Below are 13047 nucleotides of genomic sequence, written 5' to 3' on the forward strand. Positions count from 1 at the left end.
ACAAATGGTCCAAAACAGACCACGTTGGATGCCCTGCCTGCAGTTATAAGGAGGAGACAGATATACATGTGCTCTTCTTCTGCCCCGCTTATAGAAGAATGCGACAGTGCTGGCTCATCCAATTATGTAAGAACCTAGGTTTCACCCAATGTGCTGTGGCATACAGAGTTCCAAAATATGATACTCACGCCCCTGTTGTCTTCGCTGTTTCCCGCTTCCTAAACTCTATGTGGTATGCCCGGCGGAAATTTTTAAATTAGTAAGCATGCTGTTATTATTCTGTATATACATATTTTTACTGTTTTAACCTGGGACAGTAGCCCAATTTTATATGTTTTTAACTGTCTACTGACCTCTTCTTGTACTCATTTTAAACCAGGCTCATCCATGCTTAAATGTGCTGTTCTTCTTCATACAGTAGCTTTATGATAGTGTACTATCAATGATTTAAATGTATTTACTGTCTTTTTATACTGTTTTAAACTGTACTTTTATGGTCCTCGAGACCGAAATAAAGTTATTGAATGGAATGGAAAACAAGCACTCTGGGACCAGTTTTGGGATATCACCCCTTATCAGCCAGGCTATCTTGAATCCAGTGGCATAGCAAGCAAGGGACCCATGTTTAGGCATACTGTTCCCACTTAGGGCTACTATAGCAATGCAAAAAGATGAAGGACGGAATGCTGAACATTGTCAAACATTCACCCCAGTCACAGACCTGGATAAAATCCATTATTTTTTTTCTCACCATGACACCCAGTTTGGACCCAGCCATATGCAAATCAATCTTGACCCTGCTCCCCTTGGGAACAGTCTAGCCTGAACTGTCAGGCCAGGTCTTCCCTGGGCCGGAGAACAAGCATCCTGGGACCTGTTTTGGGGTCTCGCCCCTCATCAGCCAGGCTAGCTTGAATCCAGTGGCACAGGGAGCACGGGACCCACGTCTATGCTTAAAGAGTTTGCCGCAGAAATTGCAAAAGACTTTGTCACTTTGGTGTGTATGGCCCTGTGCTAATCCTATTCTTAAAAACTTTGCTAGAAAAATAGACATTTAAGGTGAGCAGTTTCAGAGGGTCACTGGTGTTGTTGGGTGCTCTATACAGAAACTGCTCTTCATCTAAACATGGAAACTACCCAGGGTTTTCTGCTTCTTTTTTGCATAATTTATGCAGTACTCTTACCCTGAAAGGGTAATGCTTTGACTTATACTTGGTGCTCCCTTCTGTCTGAACAAAGCTAAACCTCTCTGAAGAGCCATAATAATAGTGAAAGGCGTGTCAAGGGTTGCTTTTATTCATTCCAGGTTGGTAAGGATGGTGTTTTACCAATCGAAAGCTGTAATACTATGCCTGGAGTGGTAAAAGGCTTTTGTCATTTTACATCTCAGCCTGGATGACACTGGTCTAATAATATGCTTAAAGACTTTGCAGTAGAAATGCTGAAAGACTTTGTTCCTTTCTAGCTGTGCGTGGATGGCAGTGTGCTAATCCTATGCTTAAAGGCTTTGAATTTTAGACGGGAAGATTCAAAGTGTAGCTGGTGTTGTAGGGTGCTCTATACAGGAGTTGCTCTCCACTGAAAGTTGGGAACTACTCAGAGTTCTCTTCTTCTTTTTAGCATAATTTATGCGGCACTCTAACCCAGAAAGGGTATTGCTTTGATTTATACTGGGTACTCCCTTGTGTCAGGACAAAGCTATACCTCTCTGAAGAGTTATATTGATAGCAAAACATGTGTGCCAGAGATTGCTTTTATTCATTCCAGGTTGGCTTGGATGGTAATTTACCAATCCAAAGCTGCAATACTGTGTCTGGAGTGGTAACAGGCTTTTGTCATTTTACAGCTCAGCGTGAATAGCACTGTGCTAATCCTATGCTTAAAGACTTTGCTGTAGAAATGGCAAAAGACTTTGTCTCTTTCTAGCTTGTGTGGATGGAATTGTGCTCATCCTATGCTTAAAATCTTTGCTGGGCAAAGTGTTGTAGGGTGCGCCAAATAGGAACTGCGGTCACAAAACAATTGCAGGTTACCATCTATTTCAAGTTTGTGGTAAGCCAGTCGCAAATGGGAAGGGGTCTCCAGGGAATCCGTTCCACTTTTTGAATGGTATCAAAAACGCTTTTTAAGAGCAGGCAGTGGTCCTATAGACCACTGTCTTCCCTCCAAAAAATGAAACAAAATAGTTTCATTATTCTTTTTGAAATGCATCCCATTTTCCTTTAGGGGAAATGGGCTGCATTTTTTAAAAAAAGTTGCTTTATTAAAAAGCACACACAGACAATGGGGTCTGCTTTCTCCAGCAGGCCACCATCCCTGTATCATTACACATTCCCCATGGGTCACAAATTGCGACCTGCCTCAAGGGTATTGAAGAGGCAAGTTCCTTGTGACCCATTTGGGAATCACTAATATTTCTGAGACACATTAGTACATAGAATACAGTGGGATAGAGTACAGTATAGTGGCATAGATTGCAGTTGTGTAGAGCACAGCTGTGCAGAGTGGAGTGGCTTAGAGTAAAGTGAGGTGGAGTAAAATGGGGTAAAGAGAAGTTCAGTAGAGTAGAGAACCCTACAGTAGGACAGAGTGGAGTACAGTGGCATATAGTGCAGTGGTGTACAGTAGAGTGGTGCAGAGTAGAGTGGCGTAGAGAGAAGTGGTGTAGAGTACGGTAGTGCAACAAAGAGTAGAGTGACACACAGTGGAGTGAAGCAGAGTGACTTCGAGTGGTGTACAGTAGAGTGGTGTAGAGTCCAGTGGCGCATAGTGTAGTGTCGTAGAGTAGAATGGCATAGAGTTGAGTGGCATAGAGTGAAGTGGGATAGAGTAGAATGACTTAGAGTACAGTGCCGTAGAGTAGAGTTCTGTAGAGTGCAGTGGTACATAGTAGAGTACAGTGGCATAGATTGCAGTGGTGTAGAGTGGAGTACAGCGGAGTACAGTGGTGTGGTGTAGAGTAGAGTGGAGTGAGAGGCATGGACTGGTGTAGAGTAGAGTGGCATAGAGTGCCGTAGCATAGAGTGTGGTGGCATATAGTCAGGGGCTCTTGAATTATGCGGCAGGGGAGGGCAAAACTATGCAGCACTTTTGAGTGAATTATGCATCATGAAAAGGCAAATTATGTGAAGTAATGTGGCATATTTTGTGATAGTATTACCTCATTGTTTTTTTTGTGTAGAGTGGTGCAAAGTAGACAGGCACAGAGCGCAGTAGCATAGAGTGCTGTGGGATAGAGTACAGTGGCATAGAGTCGCACTATGTGGAGTGGAGTTGATGGCATGGAGTAGAGTGCAGTAGCATTGAGTGTAGTGCCCTAGAGATGAGTGGTGCAAAGTAGAGTAGAGTGACGTAGAGTGCAGTGGCTTACAGTAGAGTGCAAGGCATAGAGTGCACTGGAGTAGAGTGCACTGGTGTAGAGCGCAGTGGCATAGTGTAGGTTGGTGCTGTTTGCAGTAGGATAGAGTGCAGTCGCATACAGTATAGTGGCTTTAAGTGCAGTGGTGCACAATGCAGTGGTGTAGAGTGTAGTGGTGTCCAGTGCAGAGGCGTAGAGTACAGTGTTAATGTAATTTAGTTTTTATTTCCATAGGTGCTGCTGTACTTTCTAGATAGTTTCACGGTTGTCCCACAATACCCTTTAAACTTTTTTTTTAAAACATCGAAAACTGTAAAAACACTTTTTATTAAGTCTACTGACTTTGGTAAAGTGTTTCATGTGTTTATACACATTTTTATGTCATCAGCTAAAAATGTTGTGTTTTGTCATCGCATTGTACTGTAGCATACAATGGCATTTTAGTAGTATAGCTTGGCCCAATATATCATTACGTTTTTGTCCACCATTACTACAAAAACTACTGAATGAATTTTCATGAAATAGAAAAAAAGGACCCATTCCACACTATAGTTTATATTCCTGCATAATTTTATGAAAATGTGTTCAGCCTTTTTGCCGCTACATCTGACACAAAAGTCTATAGAAAATGAATGGGGGAGAAAACATGTTGGGGACCACCCTTTTTTCTTTGTACCACCTTAACAAATCACCATGAAATTTTGTACCGTCAGCCAATGTAGAAAATGGAATTGGTCTGCAAAGTTTCTTGGAGATTCGCAAAACTGTGGCAAAGTTATTATCAAGCAAAAATCTGTGGAATATATATACACACACACACACACACGCACACACACATTACTGAGTGGTGTGCAAAACAAAAATTGACTGGAATCCGGCCTGAATAATTACCAGTGGCTGAAATTAATTCAAGTATTCCGTCCATCACCTTTTTTTTATACTTTAGTGTGTCGCCCTAAGTGGGATGGGTGTGCTCACTGTTTCACTAGAACCAAACTATACCTGGTTGATGAGCCCTAATTATGGTGCAACTGGTCCCGGTTTGGGGAGGATCTGGCCTTTCAGTTCCGGCTGTACTGTTCCCATTGGAGCTGGGCCCAAACTCAGGTGACATGGTGTGCAAAATAACAATAGACTGGGATGCAACCTAGGTAATTACAAATCCCTGAGAATAAATAATTCAAGCATTCAATCCATAACCTTTTTGCATATTTTAGCTTCTGATGGATACATCTGCCAGTGGATTCCTCACCTTGTGAAAATCCCCTGCGCTAGCAACATTCAGAAACTTTTGTTGCAGTCCACGCCCATGAGGTCGAAGACGACGTCACAGAGGCACGACTCCGCTCACGTCACTGGCTCCATAAGAAGACCTCATCGGCGTGACGACGTCAGTTCCCTTTTTTCCACGCTGTCAACGCCAACGTATCTCGGGAATCTCTATCTGTAGCTTCGCTGTTACTTTGTATTTCTACTGGATTTCTCTGTCCTTTTTTTTGGTGAAAATGTCGACAAAGAAGTCGGAGTTCAAGCCCTGTCGCGAATGTGGAAAGCATATGTCCATCACGGATCCACATGACGACTGCGTATGGTGCCAATCTTCGGACCATGATGTGGATGGATGGTCTTGCTGTCGCAAGATGAGCACCAAGGCTCTAAAGGATAGAGAAGCTAAGCTTTTCATCACGAGGATGAAAAAAGAGAAGAGAGGTCGGAGAAAATCCAGGACGAGGTCAAGATCGAGGTCGAGGTCGAGGTCGAGGTCGAAGTCGACTTCGGGGCATGCTTCAAGATCTAAGAAGCACAAAAAGAATAGGAGACATTCTTCTCGACGTCACTCTGACAAGAGTACGGCTCCGAAGTCGAAGTCACCTTCTCGACGCCGTAAGGACTCTGTGTCTCCCTCGCCCGTTCCGGATTCACCTGTTGGTCCTGCTTCTCCAGTGGCTTCACCGGTTCATTCACCGGCTCCATCTCCGGCGCCGGTTCGATCTCCGACGCCGGTTCCATCTCCGGCTCCGGCTTCGTCTCAGGCTCCGGTTGAGGAGCTTCCAGTACCGGGTGAGCCTCCGACCCCACAGATTCCACCGTCGGCGCCGGTTGGCCCGAGTCCGGTGATGCCTGATCAGTACCCTGCGTTCCCTGGACCAGGTCAGGACCCCACACATTATTTAAATGCAATGTACGGGGTATTTTCAAGAGCCATGTACTCCACTGGTGCACCTTTGGTTCCGATGGGTCCAATGGCCTTCAGTTTGGGGGTGCCTCAAGCCCATCCACAGGTCCCCTTCATGCCATTTTTTCCGCCGACACCGTCTTGGCATCTACCGGCACCGAGGACATCGAAGCCACTCCCTTCTTCACCGACGCCGGCTCGACCTCGTTCGATGCCGGCTGCTCCTGTGGATCCACGTTCGACGCCGGCACCGGCGCCGTCGGATTCGAACACGGCGCCGCCGACGCCGGTTGTAAGAATCCGGTCTAGGAGGGAGGCTCAAAGGGTGCTTGATGAGCAAAGGTACCTTTTGGAAGAGGCAGAAGAAAGAGAGCTTGTGGAGTCTGATGACGTTTTTGAAGAGCTAAAGGAGGCTAGTGGTTTGGATTTATCTCCTGAATGGGAAATTACTCCACCTTCTGATGAACCCTCAAAGGATGTGGCACCATATCATGCAGTGATAAGGAAGGCAGCTGAGCTGTTAGATCTGCAGTTGCCTTCAACTGAATTCAAGTCGAACATTTTGACAGAGGTGCTGCATTCTCCCACTACTGTTTCAGAACCATTGTTGCCCTTTAATGAGGCCATCATAGATCCTGTAATGGAAGTGTGGCATAAGCCTTTTTCTGCTCCCGCAGTTTCGAAAACAGTTGCCAGGAGGTATAGGGCAGCTCCGGGGGACCCTGAGTTTTTAACTTCTCATCCGTCGCCTGAGAGCCTGGTGGTTCAGGCTGCTTGTTCAGGGAAATCTAAAGGTGCTTTTCCCCAGGTTCCAAGTGACAGAGAGGCCAAGAAAGTAGATCAATCGGCCAAAAAGGTTTTTTCATCGGCCAGCATGGCTCTTAAGTCTACGAATGCCACTTGCCTTTTGGGACGCTATATTCATGCGCTCAAGGATTCTGCAAAGAAATTATCTCCAAAACTATCAGAGGAGGATAGGGTTGGTTTTAATGAGGTCCTGGCGGATGCCCAGGCAGCAGCGCGTCAGGTGATACTGAGTGGACTGGACACAGCTGACTCAGTAGCAAGAGTCATGGGGTCTTCTGTTGCCACTAGGAGGAGTGCGTGGCTTAAGTCTTCAGAGTTGTCCCCTGATGTACAATCAACGCTGTTGGACTTGCCTTTTGATGGCTCTGATCTCTTTGGCAAAAAGACAGATGCTGCACTTGAACGTTTTAAAAAGAAAGCAAGGCTACGGCTAAGTCTTTGGGCCTTCAATCCCAGTCAAGGGGGTCGTTTAAAAGATATAGGGGTTTCGGAAGGGCAACCTTTCGTTCCTACAGGCAGACCCAGAAGCAACAGCAGCAACAACAGCAGAGCTCTCTGTATAAGGGATACAGAGGCAGAATCAGGGGTCACACACGTGGCCGTCAGCTCTCCTCCTTCTCTTCTCCCTCTTCCTCAGCCCCTCCCACCACCGCAAAGCAGCCCTAGATCCGCCATTCTGGATCATGCTGGTCCTGTGGGGGGCCGGCTTACCCATTTTTTACAAGATTGGGAATCTGTTACTACAGATCTTTGGGTTCTAGATCTTGTAGAAAATGGGTACGCCCTTCCCTTTCGGGAATTCACTCCAAATTACCCTCCTTCTCAAGGGGCTTGCTCAGAGAACCACCGTCTTCTCCTACAGGAGGAAGTCCTGAAGTTACTACAGAAAGGTGCGATAGAGTTGGTTCCAGAGCAGGAGAGGGGTCAGGGATGCTACTCCCGGTATTTCCTGATTCCGAAAAAGGACAGCAAACTGCGTCTGATATTGGAACTCAGGATCTTGAATCTTTATCTGAAGCAAGAGAAGTTCAAGATGCTCACCCTTGCGCAGGTTCTTCAGGCGCTGAATCAGGAGGACTGGATGGTGTCGATCGACTTGCAGGATGCGTATTTCCACATCCCCATCCTGAAGTGGCACAGGAAGTATCTCCGGTTTACGGTAGGATCGCAACATTATCAGTTTGCGGTCCTTCTGTTTGGTCTTACTACTGCACCCCGAGTCTTCACGAAGGTGATGGCAGTGGTGGCAGCCCATCTCAGAAGGTCGGGGATTTCAGTTATCCCCTATCTGGACGACTGGCTGATCAAAGCGGAGTCGCCAGAGAAGGTGCTACATCATTTGCAGGATACAACTCAGCTGTTGTACAAATTGGGTTTCTCGATAAACGTGCCCAAATCTCACCTGGTGCAACCTGTTTATAGGTGCGGTACTGGACACTACTGTGTGTCGAGCATTCCCTCCTCCTCAAAGGATTCTCGACATACAGGAAATGATTCCTTTATTTTACAATGGAGCGGTCGTTCCAGTCCTGAAGGTCCTTCGCCTGCTCGGTCTGTTTGCTTCCTGCATTCTGTTGGTCAACCATGCACGCTGGCACATGAGGCCGCTCCAGTGGTGCCTCCGCAGGCAGTGGTATCAGCACAAAGGAGATCTCAGGGAGTCTGTGAGGATCTCCAGAGAAGCTGCGGTGGATCTGTCTTGGTGGAGCGTGGAGGGCAATCTGTCCCAAGGAAATCCTTTCCATCTACCTCCATCGGTGGCCACAGTAATTACGGATGCATCAACTTTAGGGTGGGGTGCGCATCTGAGGGATCTGGAGATCAAAGGTCTTTGGTCTCCAGAGGAAAGATTGCTTCACATCAACCTTCTGGAATTGCGGGCGATACGTTTGGCACTCAAGGCCTTCCTCCCTTCCCTTCGCAGTCAGTCTGTTCAAGTCCTGACGGACAACACTACCGCGATGTGGTATGCCAACAAGCAGGGAGGAGGGTCTCTTTGTCTCTGCAGAGAGGCTCTGCGTCTATGGTCCTGGGCTCAGGACCATCAGATTTGTCTGATGGCAAATCATCTGGCCGGGGTGCTGAACGTACGTGCAGACAGTCTCAGTCGGCAGTTCTCCGCCGACCACGAGTGGAGGCTCCATCCGGAGGTGGTTCGTTACGTCTTTCAGATGTGGGGAACCCCTCGGGTGGACCTGTTTGCCACTCACGAGAAAGCTCACTGCCCGTCATTCTGCAGTAACCAGTATCCGATGCAGGGAGCGTTGGGGGACGCGTTTCAGTTGAGTTGTGGCTCACAACTCCTTTACGCGTTTCCTCCCATACCCTTGATTCCTCGGGTTCTGAGGAAGATTCGCCAAGACCGTGCCCAAGTCATTTTGATCGCCCCGGATTGGCCAAGAAGGGTGTGGTATACAGATCTTCTCCACCTCTCCTCGTGCCCTCCGCCCCATCTCCCTCTGAGGGCAGACCTCCTCTCGCAGTCGGAGGGGCAGGTTCTACACCCCCCACCTCCAAAGCTTACACCTTCATGCCTGGAGATTGAATGGGGCAACCTGAATTCTTTTTCTCTCCCTCCTGATGTGGTAGATGTAATTTTGTCTGCCAGACGTCATTCCACCAAATCTATCTATTCCTATAGGTGGTCTAAATTTGTAAACTGGTGTGGAGAGAAGTCAGTTGATCCTTTGAGGGCTCGCTTATCTGACATTCTACAGTTTGCCCTTTCTCTTGCTCAGCAAGGATTTGCTGTGGCTACTGTTAAGGGATACTTATCGGCTTTGTCGGCTTTCCTTTGCTTGCCAGATCAGCCGTCATTGTTCAAATCACCTATTGTTCTACGATTTCTTAAGGGCCTTACAAACAGGTTTCCTCCTGCTCCCTTTATTGTGCCTCAATGGGACTTAAACCTTGTCTTAACTTATCTTATGGGTTCTCCCTTCGAGCCCTTACACAAGTGTCCTTTGAGACTGTTGTCTTTTAAGACGGTTTTTCTCATTGCAATCACCTCGGCAAGGAGGGTAAGTGAGCTTCAACCTCTAAGTTCAATACCCCCGTTTTTGACCATTCATGCTGAAAGAATGGTAGTCAGGACCAGGGCTGCATTTCTGCCTAAAGTGGTAACTCTCTTCCATCTGGGGCAGTCCATTACCCTCCCTACCTTCTATCTGCCCCCTCACCCTTCCAAGGAGGAGGAGAGACTTCACCGCTTGGACCCTACGAGGGCGGTGAGCTTCTACCTTGACAGGACAAAAGACTTTCGAGTTGATGACCAGCTCTTCGTGGGCTTTGTTGGCTGCAGGAAAGGCAGAGCGGTGCACAAGCGCACCCTTTCCAGATGGATTGTCTTGTGCATCAAGATATGCTACTCTTTGGCTGCTAAGGAACCTCCAGAGGGTTTAAGAGCCCATTCCACTAGAGCTAAGTCTTCCACTTCTGCTTTGTCTAGGGGTGTTCCTGTGGAGGACATTTGTAGGGCGGCAACTTGGGCCTCCCTCCACACTTTTGCAAAACATTATTGTTTAGACACCGAGGTGAGGGGGGGCGGACTTTTTGCCCGTTCCGTCCTTCAGGACTTTCTGGTATAGAAGGGTGGACACCCTCCTCCGAGAGTGGGGACTGCTGTGGGAATCTATTCACAAGGTGAGGAATCCACTGGCAGATGTATCCATCAGAAGAACAAGTTATTTACCTTCGTGACTCTTTTTCTGGTGGATACAGTATCTGCCTGTGGATTCCTCAGTGACCCACCCGCCTCCCCGTTGTCCACCCTTGTATACCTTCAGTATATGATGGTGTTTCAAAATGTATTTGTTACTAACAAAGGCAGTGTGTTATTTCTTTTGCCTTTCTATTTATTCTCCACACTTTGTGTGTTGCATTGTATATTATGTACTGTGTATCCTGTGTATATATTGCTGTCAGTCCGTCTGTGTGCCTCGAAGGCACGGAAAAAAGGACGGAACTGATGTCATCACGCCAACGAGGTCTTCTTATGGAGCCGGTGACGTCAGCGGAGTCGCGAGCGGAGTCGTGCCTCTGTGACGTGGTCTTCGACCTCATCAGCGTGGACTGCTACAAAAGTTTCCGAATGTTGCTGGCGCAGGGGATATTCACAAGGTGAGGAATCCACAGGCAGATACTGTATCCACCAGAAAAAGCGGCACCGAAGGTAAGTAACTTGTTCATTTGGAATGCTGCAGCATTTTTTGACATAGCGAAAGTAAAAAGAACATAGCACAATAACAACACAATTAAGACATACTAGGGCAAAAAATAACAAAACAGTCAAAAGTGAACCCAACACATCACAATAACATTCCAATAATGCAGCATAACACACAGCAGCACAAAAGACAACAAAACACAAAACCACTACAACCAAATGACATACAGTAAATACATACAAACATTCTTTTCACACATTACCACCTCCAGAAACCTGCTATCATACAATGGTGTTAAGGGATGTTTGCACCAAGCACTTCCTTAACTTGTCACCAAGGACATGAAATAGCGCAAGTCAAAAAGGTTTTGTGATCCAGTCTGCTGATCCAACCTTTGTTGGAGATTTAATTCAGTAAACAATCTGCAAAAGTGGCAGAAAAACCAAAACTACAAATGAAAATGCTACCTTATAACAGATCAGTCTTTGTGTACATATTTCATGTCTTTGTGATTCAGGCCCAGAGACTCAAGTGACTTCTCTTAAGGGTAGCTCTCAAAGGTGGTGGGAGCCAGGGAACATCAAGGCTTGAAACAATAACGATCATAATACTAGATACAGGCAGGGCCATTTATAAAATCGGCCATTTCCTGGTCTGAGTGGAGCCACTGGAGGCCGGTTTTTGAAGAACAAGATTCTCCCCTCTCCTTTCTGTCTCTTTCTCCAGCTCACTTAGGTTTGTTGCAGCAGGCACAGTAGGGGCAAGAGAGAGAGAGGTGAAAGAGAGGCAGAGAAGTGAGAGTGAGGAGAGAATGTGTATGTATGAATGTAAATAGAAAGGTATGAGAAAGGGGTATGGACGTCGATTCACTAAAATATCAGTGGCAGCATAAGTTACCACACCCACACTTGACCTTAATGACATCATATAATCTTTGACCCTCAATCCTCCTAAGAAATGATGTCACATGACCCTAGCCCTAATGACATTACAATAATTGACATTGCTGACGTTCCGTGATAAAAGCATGACTAATATCAACTCAGCTGCGAGACTCATCACAGGCTCAAAGAGAACCTCTCACATCTCCCCAGACCTCAGAGCCCTCAACTGGCTACCACTTGAAGCTAGAATTCATCTGAAAATCGCTTGTATGACGCACAAGGCCCTACACCACAATTCCCCACACTACCTAGTTCAGAAACTGGTGCTCTCTGCGGGCACGAGAACCTCCAGGATTGCCAAGACTCTTCTTCTGAAACCACAACGATTTGCCAAGAAAAAAACCTATAACCGGTCCTTCTCTGGTATGGCTCCTAGGATCTGGAAAGCTTTGCCCATTGAAACAAGATTGAACCCTTCCACTGCCTCCTTCAAAAAAGAAGTGAAAGTGATCCTCATGGCTAAATTCACATGAATTTATTGACTTATTACTGTATTTTATTACTAGTTCTGTTCTTGTGCTCCATACTGTTTTTTTTTCTCTCGCTAGTTTTTACATTTCCGAGTATTGTATATCTGATTCACTTGTAACTTAGTTTGCTATGTCTTCTCTTGTTTTCTACATCTGACATGTAAAGCGCTCTGATAACGGCAAGGGTCTTGTTCTCGCTATATAAAACCTTCAAAATAAATAAATATAATAACTCAAAATAGAGAAATGTCTGTCTTAGATACCACCTGTATTAGGGTGTTGACATTATATTCAAGGGGATTATTAGTGTTTCTCTAAGTATTACATGAAAAATAATGTGTTCATCTGAAGAGGATAACACATCAAAACACACAACAGCAATGGGAGTAGTTTTCCGACTGTATACAGCAATGAAAAGGGATTTAAATAAAACATATGTAGTTATGTCTACATGTATTAATTGATGTTGAGTCAACCATATATTTAATATACACTATATTATTTACCTAAATTATACTTTACTGTTATGACATTTTCATTTAAGATCATCTGCAAGGTTCTATCACTTATGTGAAGTACGGAGGTGAAAGTTTTATTCAGACAGTTCATTTTGTATGTATTCGCAATGGGAAAACATCGCAGCAGTTAATTTTTTTAATCTAATCTAAGAGTGCACATTGCATTGCTGAATTTTTTAGTTTGACAAATCTAACTTGTGATGTTCCAGTCCCAGTGGAAGTTGCAAAAGCTAAACAGTTCCCATGAAGACACTGTTTATCTGCTGGTCCTGAAGTAACTGCTGGTGATTTTTGAAAGTTTGGGGGTCATAATCGTAATACCGACCCTAAATTGTAGACAGTGAAGCGTGTGAGCCAGACATCTACTAGGGGAGATTCAGGGAGGTCTCCCTGATTAACAGTTTGAATAAAGGGGACCAGATAGTGCATTTTAGAATCAATCTTTTTTATTAAGTGATACACCGGCAAGGTACACAGCTTGACTGCCTACATCCGTGGGCCGGCAGAGCGAAACAAAATATGCCATACCCAGCACCCAGGTCTACAGCCCGGAGGGCAAACCCGCAAAAAAGGATGAAACACAGGCCAGGCCTGTCAGGCATGCACTC

Source organism: Triturus cristatus, chromosome 5_2 (genome assembly GCF_964204655.1).
Source record: "Triturus cristatus chromosome 5_2, aTriCri1.1, whole genome shotgun sequence".
Classification (NCBI taxonomy): domain Eukaryota; kingdom Metazoa; phylum Chordata; class Amphibia; order Caudata; family Salamandridae; genus Triturus; species Triturus cristatus.